The sequence below is a fragment of the Megalops cyprinoides genome, chromosome 12 (genome assembly GCF_013368585.1).
Source record: "Megalops cyprinoides isolate fMegCyp1 chromosome 12, fMegCyp1.pri, whole genome shotgun sequence".
Classification (NCBI taxonomy): Eukaryota; Metazoa; Chordata; class Actinopteri; order Elopiformes; family Megalopidae; genus Megalops; species Megalops cyprinoides.
This window is the reverse complement of record NC_050594.1, coordinates 1,150,580-1,156,321: the sequence shown is the minus strand read 5'-3', so window position 1 is coordinate 1,156,321 and position 5,742 is coordinate 1,150,580. Positions and strand designations below refer to the sequence as shown.

At 39.5% G+C, this 5,742-nt stretch overlaps 1 long non-coding RNA gene across 1 annotated transcript; it reads right to left on the bottom strand.

The window, feature by feature from the left end:
• Positions 1-1,157: 1,157 nt before the first annotated feature.
• On the bottom strand, positions 1,158-2,375 carry LOC118786570. The gene is made up of 3 exons (XR_005005350.1): positions 2,310-2,375; positions 1,448-1,519; positions 1,158-1,231 (listed from the first exon to the last, which is right to left on the bottom strand). It is a non-coding gene; the product is annotated as an uncharacterized LOC118786570 (long non-coding RNA).
• Positions 2,376-5,742: the final 3,367 nt, after the last annotated feature.

The following is a 5,742-nucleotide window of genomic DNA, read 5'->3' as shown; positions in this document are numbered from 1 at the left end:
TGTGGCAAGTCAGCTTAAGTTCTCTGAAGAATGTCTTCCAGTATTCTGGAGATTGGGAGATGGAAAAAAATAATTACGCTCATTGCAAAAGTCTGAAAAACAGGAGTCAGGATTAAAGATACTAGGTTCTACTTATGAATGCTCACCTATTGTACTTTGCAAAGTGCTGCAATCATGAATGGCATACCATTTTAAACAGACACAATGCAGCAGGTCAAGATGAAACCAGACAGTGTGCAAATAATTCGAATCATTTTGCGGAGTTTTCATTCCCAAATACTGTAAATGGTTTAGATTACTGGGGTGGGGCCGGGTGATATGGGCAAAAAAGAGAATCTAATTTTTTTTTTTTTTTTTCAAGGCTGGGGGCGATTCATGGTTTTAATCTATTGTTTATTCCTACAAAATCCAAAAAAACTAAACCATGACTGAAATGTCTACATATGTTTTAGGCCTACATGTGTAAAACAGTTGAACAGAAATGATAAAAGACCTGAAACACTTGAAAAGTTGTCTTTATTAAGCTATAGAAATGAATACAATTATTCCTAAAAACTACAATTATCACTCACCACCTAACTGGAGGTCATAATTTTATTGTCCACTGCTAGAATGATCACACTCTACCTGGAAGCAGTGGCTGTAAGCTTTTTCACTGAGTGACTTCATGCCTTTGGAGTTCTTAGATTTGCTAGGATTGATTTTAAATGAGATCTTGTCATGAATTCCATTTATTACTAGTGACTGGGTCCCCATTCATGAGATGTAACTAAACAGCTTACCATACACATTAAACTAGCATACAGATCAAATGCAGGTGGTCCAAGTATTCTTAAAAACCAAAGTGATGCCACCACCAACCCCACCTGGACACAGGACCCTATAAACTGTATGGACCTCCCAAGTCATATTCGGGCGGTTCACTGTTCGACACACATACACTCAGATATTATACTGACTTAAGCTTTGAAAAGCATGTTAAGAGAACGCCCTTACATACCAATGTCCATATAAACCATATAACACTCAGGCAACTGCACGCACACACACACACACACACACAGCACCAATGAAACATGTTGGCAGTTTTAATATTTTGCCACAAGTAACATCATTAAGCAGTACATTGGATTTAATTTACCTTTACAATTTTGTTGAGTGGACCAAGCAATGGACTCATCTGATTTGGGTCGCTCGCAGCCGTCTGGATCTGGTTGCTCTCAGTCGTCATCTGTAGCAGATAAAGAACGGAGGAAAAGCACAATAAATAGACAGGTACTGGGAATGTACCACTAGACACGATATTTGAGATCTGAATAAAAGAAACCATCCTACTGTTGACAAAAAGCATGAGGAAAACTTTGCTTTAAACATCACTGGATAATTTTGTAAGATATAGACAATCAATGCAAGATTTTAATGAAAATCTAGATTTATGAAGACATACCTCTTCAATATCTTCGGTTGTGGATGGGGAATTTGTGGCCCCACAAACCTTCGGAGGCATTTCCTCAAGACCCTGCAAAAGGGGAAAAAAATGATATTATCATAAATACCTTGAAGACAGGATGTTCCCTGTGTAACATTATGTGAAAGGTATCACGGCTGCGTGTCTAAGTGTTTTGTGGGAAACAAAGCCACTCTGAAACTGTTCTTCAGTCACTTAACAGGCCACATGACTACAGTCTGTAGACTATGAAAACTATACCCTTCTAAGTTAATGCCGACTGATGAATTCAGCACTTGATTACTTCATTGTTTACTGCCAACCCACTTGCTAGAATGATCACACTCTACCTGGAAGCAGTGGCTGTAAGCTTTTTCACTGAGTGACTTCATGCCTTTGGAGTTCTTAGATTTGCTAGGATTGATTTTAAATGAGATCTTGTCATGAATTCCATTTATTACTAGTGACTGGGTCCCCATTCATGAGATGTAACTAAACAGCTTACCATACACATTAAACTAGCATACAGATCAAAAGCAGGTGGTCCAAGTATTCTTAAAAACCAAAGTGATGCCACCACCAACCCCACCTGGACACAGGACCCTATAAACTGTATGGACCTCCCAAGTCATATTCGGGCGGTTCACTGTTCGACACACATACACTCAGATATTATACTGACTTAAGCTTTGAAAAGCATGTTAAGAGAACGCCCTTACATACCAATGTCCATATAAACCATATAACACTCAGGCAACTGCACGCACACACACACACAAACACAGCACCAATGAAACACGTTGGCAGTTTTAATATTTTGCCACAAGTAACATCATTAAGCAGTACATTGGATTTAATTTACCTTTACAATTTTGTTGAGTGGACCAAGCAATGGACTCATCTGATTTGGGTCACTCGCAGCCGTCTGGATCTGGTTGCTCTCAGTCGTCATCTGTAGCAGATAAAGAACGGAGGAAAAGCACAATAAATAGACAGGTACTGGGAATGTACCACTAGACACGATATTTGAGATCTGAATAAAAGAAACCATCCTACTGTTGACAAAAAGCATGAGGAAAACTTTGCTTTAAACATCATTGGATAATTTTGTAAGATATAGACAATCATTGCAAGATTTTAATGAAAATCTAGATTTATGAAGACATACCTCTTCAATATCTTCGGTTGTGGATGGGGAATTTGTGGCCCCACAAACCTTCGGAGGCATTTCCTCAAGACCCTGCAAAAGGGGAAAAAAATGATATTATCATAAATACCTTGAAGACAGGATGTTCCCTGTGTAACATTATGTGAAAGGTATCACGGCTGCGTGTCTAAGTGTTTTGTGGGAAACAAAGCCACTCTGAAACTGTTCTTCAGTCACTTAACAGGCCACATGACTACAGTCTGTAGACTATGAAAACTATACCCTTCTAAGTTAATGCCGACTGATGAATTCAGCACTTGATTACTTCATTGTTTACTGCCAACCCACTTGCTAGAATGATCACACTCTACCTGGAAGCAGTGGCTGTAAGCTTTTTCACTGAGTGACTTCATGCCTTTGGAGTTCTTAGATTTGCTAGGATTGATTTTAAATGAGATCTTGTCATGAATTCCATTTATTACTAGTGACTGGGTCCCCATTCATGAGATGTAACTAAACAGCTTACCATACACATTAAACTAGCATACAGATCAAATGCAGGTGGTCCAAGTATTCTTAAAAACCAAAGTGATGCCACCACCAACCCCACCTGGACACAGGACCCTATAAACTGTATGGACCTCCCAAGTCATATTCGGGCGGTTCACTGTTCGACACACATACACTCAGATATTATACTGACTTAAGCTTTGAAAAGCATGTTAAGAGAACGCCCTTACATACCAATGTCCATATAAACCATATAACACTCAGGCAACTGCACGCACACACACACACACAGCACCAATGAAACATGTTGGCAGTTTTAATATTTTGCCACAAGTAACATCATTAAGCAGTACATTGGATTTAATTTACCTTTACAATTTTGTTGAGTGGACCAAGCAATGGACTCATCTGATTTGGGTCGCTCGCAGCCGCCTGGATCTGGTTGCTCTCAGTCGTCATCTGTAGCAGATAAAGAACGGAGGAAAAGCACAATAAATAGACAGGTACTGGGAATGTACCACTAGACACGATATTTGAGATCTGAATAAAAGAAACCATCCTACTGTTGACAAAAAGCATGAGGAAAACTTTGCTTTAAACATCACTGGATAATTTTGTAAGATATAGACAATCATTGCAAGATTTTAATGAAAATCTAGATTTATGAAGACATACCTCTTCAATATCTTCGGTTGTGGATGGGGAATTTGTGGCCCCACAAACCTTCGGAGGCATTTCCTCAAGACCCTGCAAAAGGGGAAAAAAATGATATTATCATAAATACCTTGAAGACAGGATGTTCCCTGTGTAACATTATGTGAAAGGTATCACGGCTGCGTGTCTAAGTGTTTTGTGGGAAACAAAGCCACTCTGAAACTGTTCTTCAGTCACTTAACAGGCCACATGACTACAGTCTGTAGACTATGAAAACTATACCCTTCTAAGTTAATGCCGACTGATGAATTCAGCACTTGATTACTTCATTGTTTACTGCCAACCCACTTGCTAGAATGATCACACTCTACCTGGAAGCAGTGGCTGTAAGCTTTTTCACTGAGTGACTTCATGCCTTTGGAGTTCTTAGATTTGCTAGGATTGATTTTAAATGAGATCTTGTCATGAATTCCATTTATTACTAGTGACTGGGTCCCCATTCATGAGATGTAACTAAACAGCTTACCATACACATTAAACTAGCATACAGATCAAATGCAGGTGGTCCAAGTATTCTTAAAAACCAAAGTGATGCCACCACCAACCCCACCTGGACACAGGACCCTATAAACTGTATGGACCTCCCAAGTCATATTCGGGCGGTTCACTGTTCGACACACATACACTCAGATATTATACTGACTTAAGCTTTGAAAAGCATGTTAAGAGAACGCCCTTACATACCAATGTCCATATAAACCATATAACACTCAGGCAACTGCACGCACACACACACACACAGCACCAATGAAACATGTTGGCAGTTTTAATATTTTGCCACAAGTAACATCATTAAGCAGTACATTGGATTTAATTTACCTTTACAATTTTGTTGAGTGGACCAAGCAATGGACTCATCTGATTTGGGTCGCTCGCAGCCGCCTGGATCTGGTTGCTCTCAGTCGTCATCTGTAGCAGATAAAGAACGGAGGAAAAGCACAATAAATAGACAGGTACTGGGAATGTACCACTAGACACGATATTTGAGATCTGAATAAAAGAAACCATCCTACTGTTGACAAAAAGCATGAGGAAAACTTTGCTTTAAACATCACTGGATAATTTTGTAAGATATAGACAATCAATGCAAGATTTTAATGAAAATCTAGATTTATGAAGACATACCTCTTCAATATCTTCGGTTGTGGATGGGGAATTTGTGGCCCCACAAACCTTCGGAGGCATTTCCTCAAGACCCTGCAAAAGGGGAAAAAAATGATATTATCATAAATACCTTGAAGACAGGATGTTCCCTGTGTAACATTATGTGAAAGGTATCACGGCTGCGTGTCTAAGTGTTTTGTGGGAAACAAAGCCACTCTGAAACTGTTCTTCAGTCACTTAACAGGCCACATGACTACAGTCTGTAGACTATGAAAACTATACCCTTCTAAGTTAATGCCGACTGATGAATTCAGCACTTGATTACTTCATTGTTTACTGCCAACCCACTTGCTAGAATGATCACACTCTACCTGGAAGCAGTGGCTGTAAGCTTTTTCACTGAGTGACTTCATGCCTTTGGAGTTCTTAGATTTGCTAGGATTGATTTTAAATGAGATCTTGTCATGAATTCCATTTATTACTAGTGACTGGGTCCCCATTCATGAGATGTAACTAAACAGCTTACCATACACATTAAACTAGCATACAGATCAAATGCAGGTGGTCCAAGTATTCTTAAAAACCAAAGTGATGCCACCACCAACCCCACCTGGACACAGGACCCTATAAACTGTATGGACCTCCCAAGTCATATTCGGGCGGTTCACTGTTCGACACACATACACTCAGATATTATACTGACTTAAGCTTTGAAAAGCATGTTAAGAGAACGCCCTTACATACCAATGTCCATATAAACCATATAACACTCAGGCAACTGCACGCACACACACACACACAGCACCAATGAAACATGTTG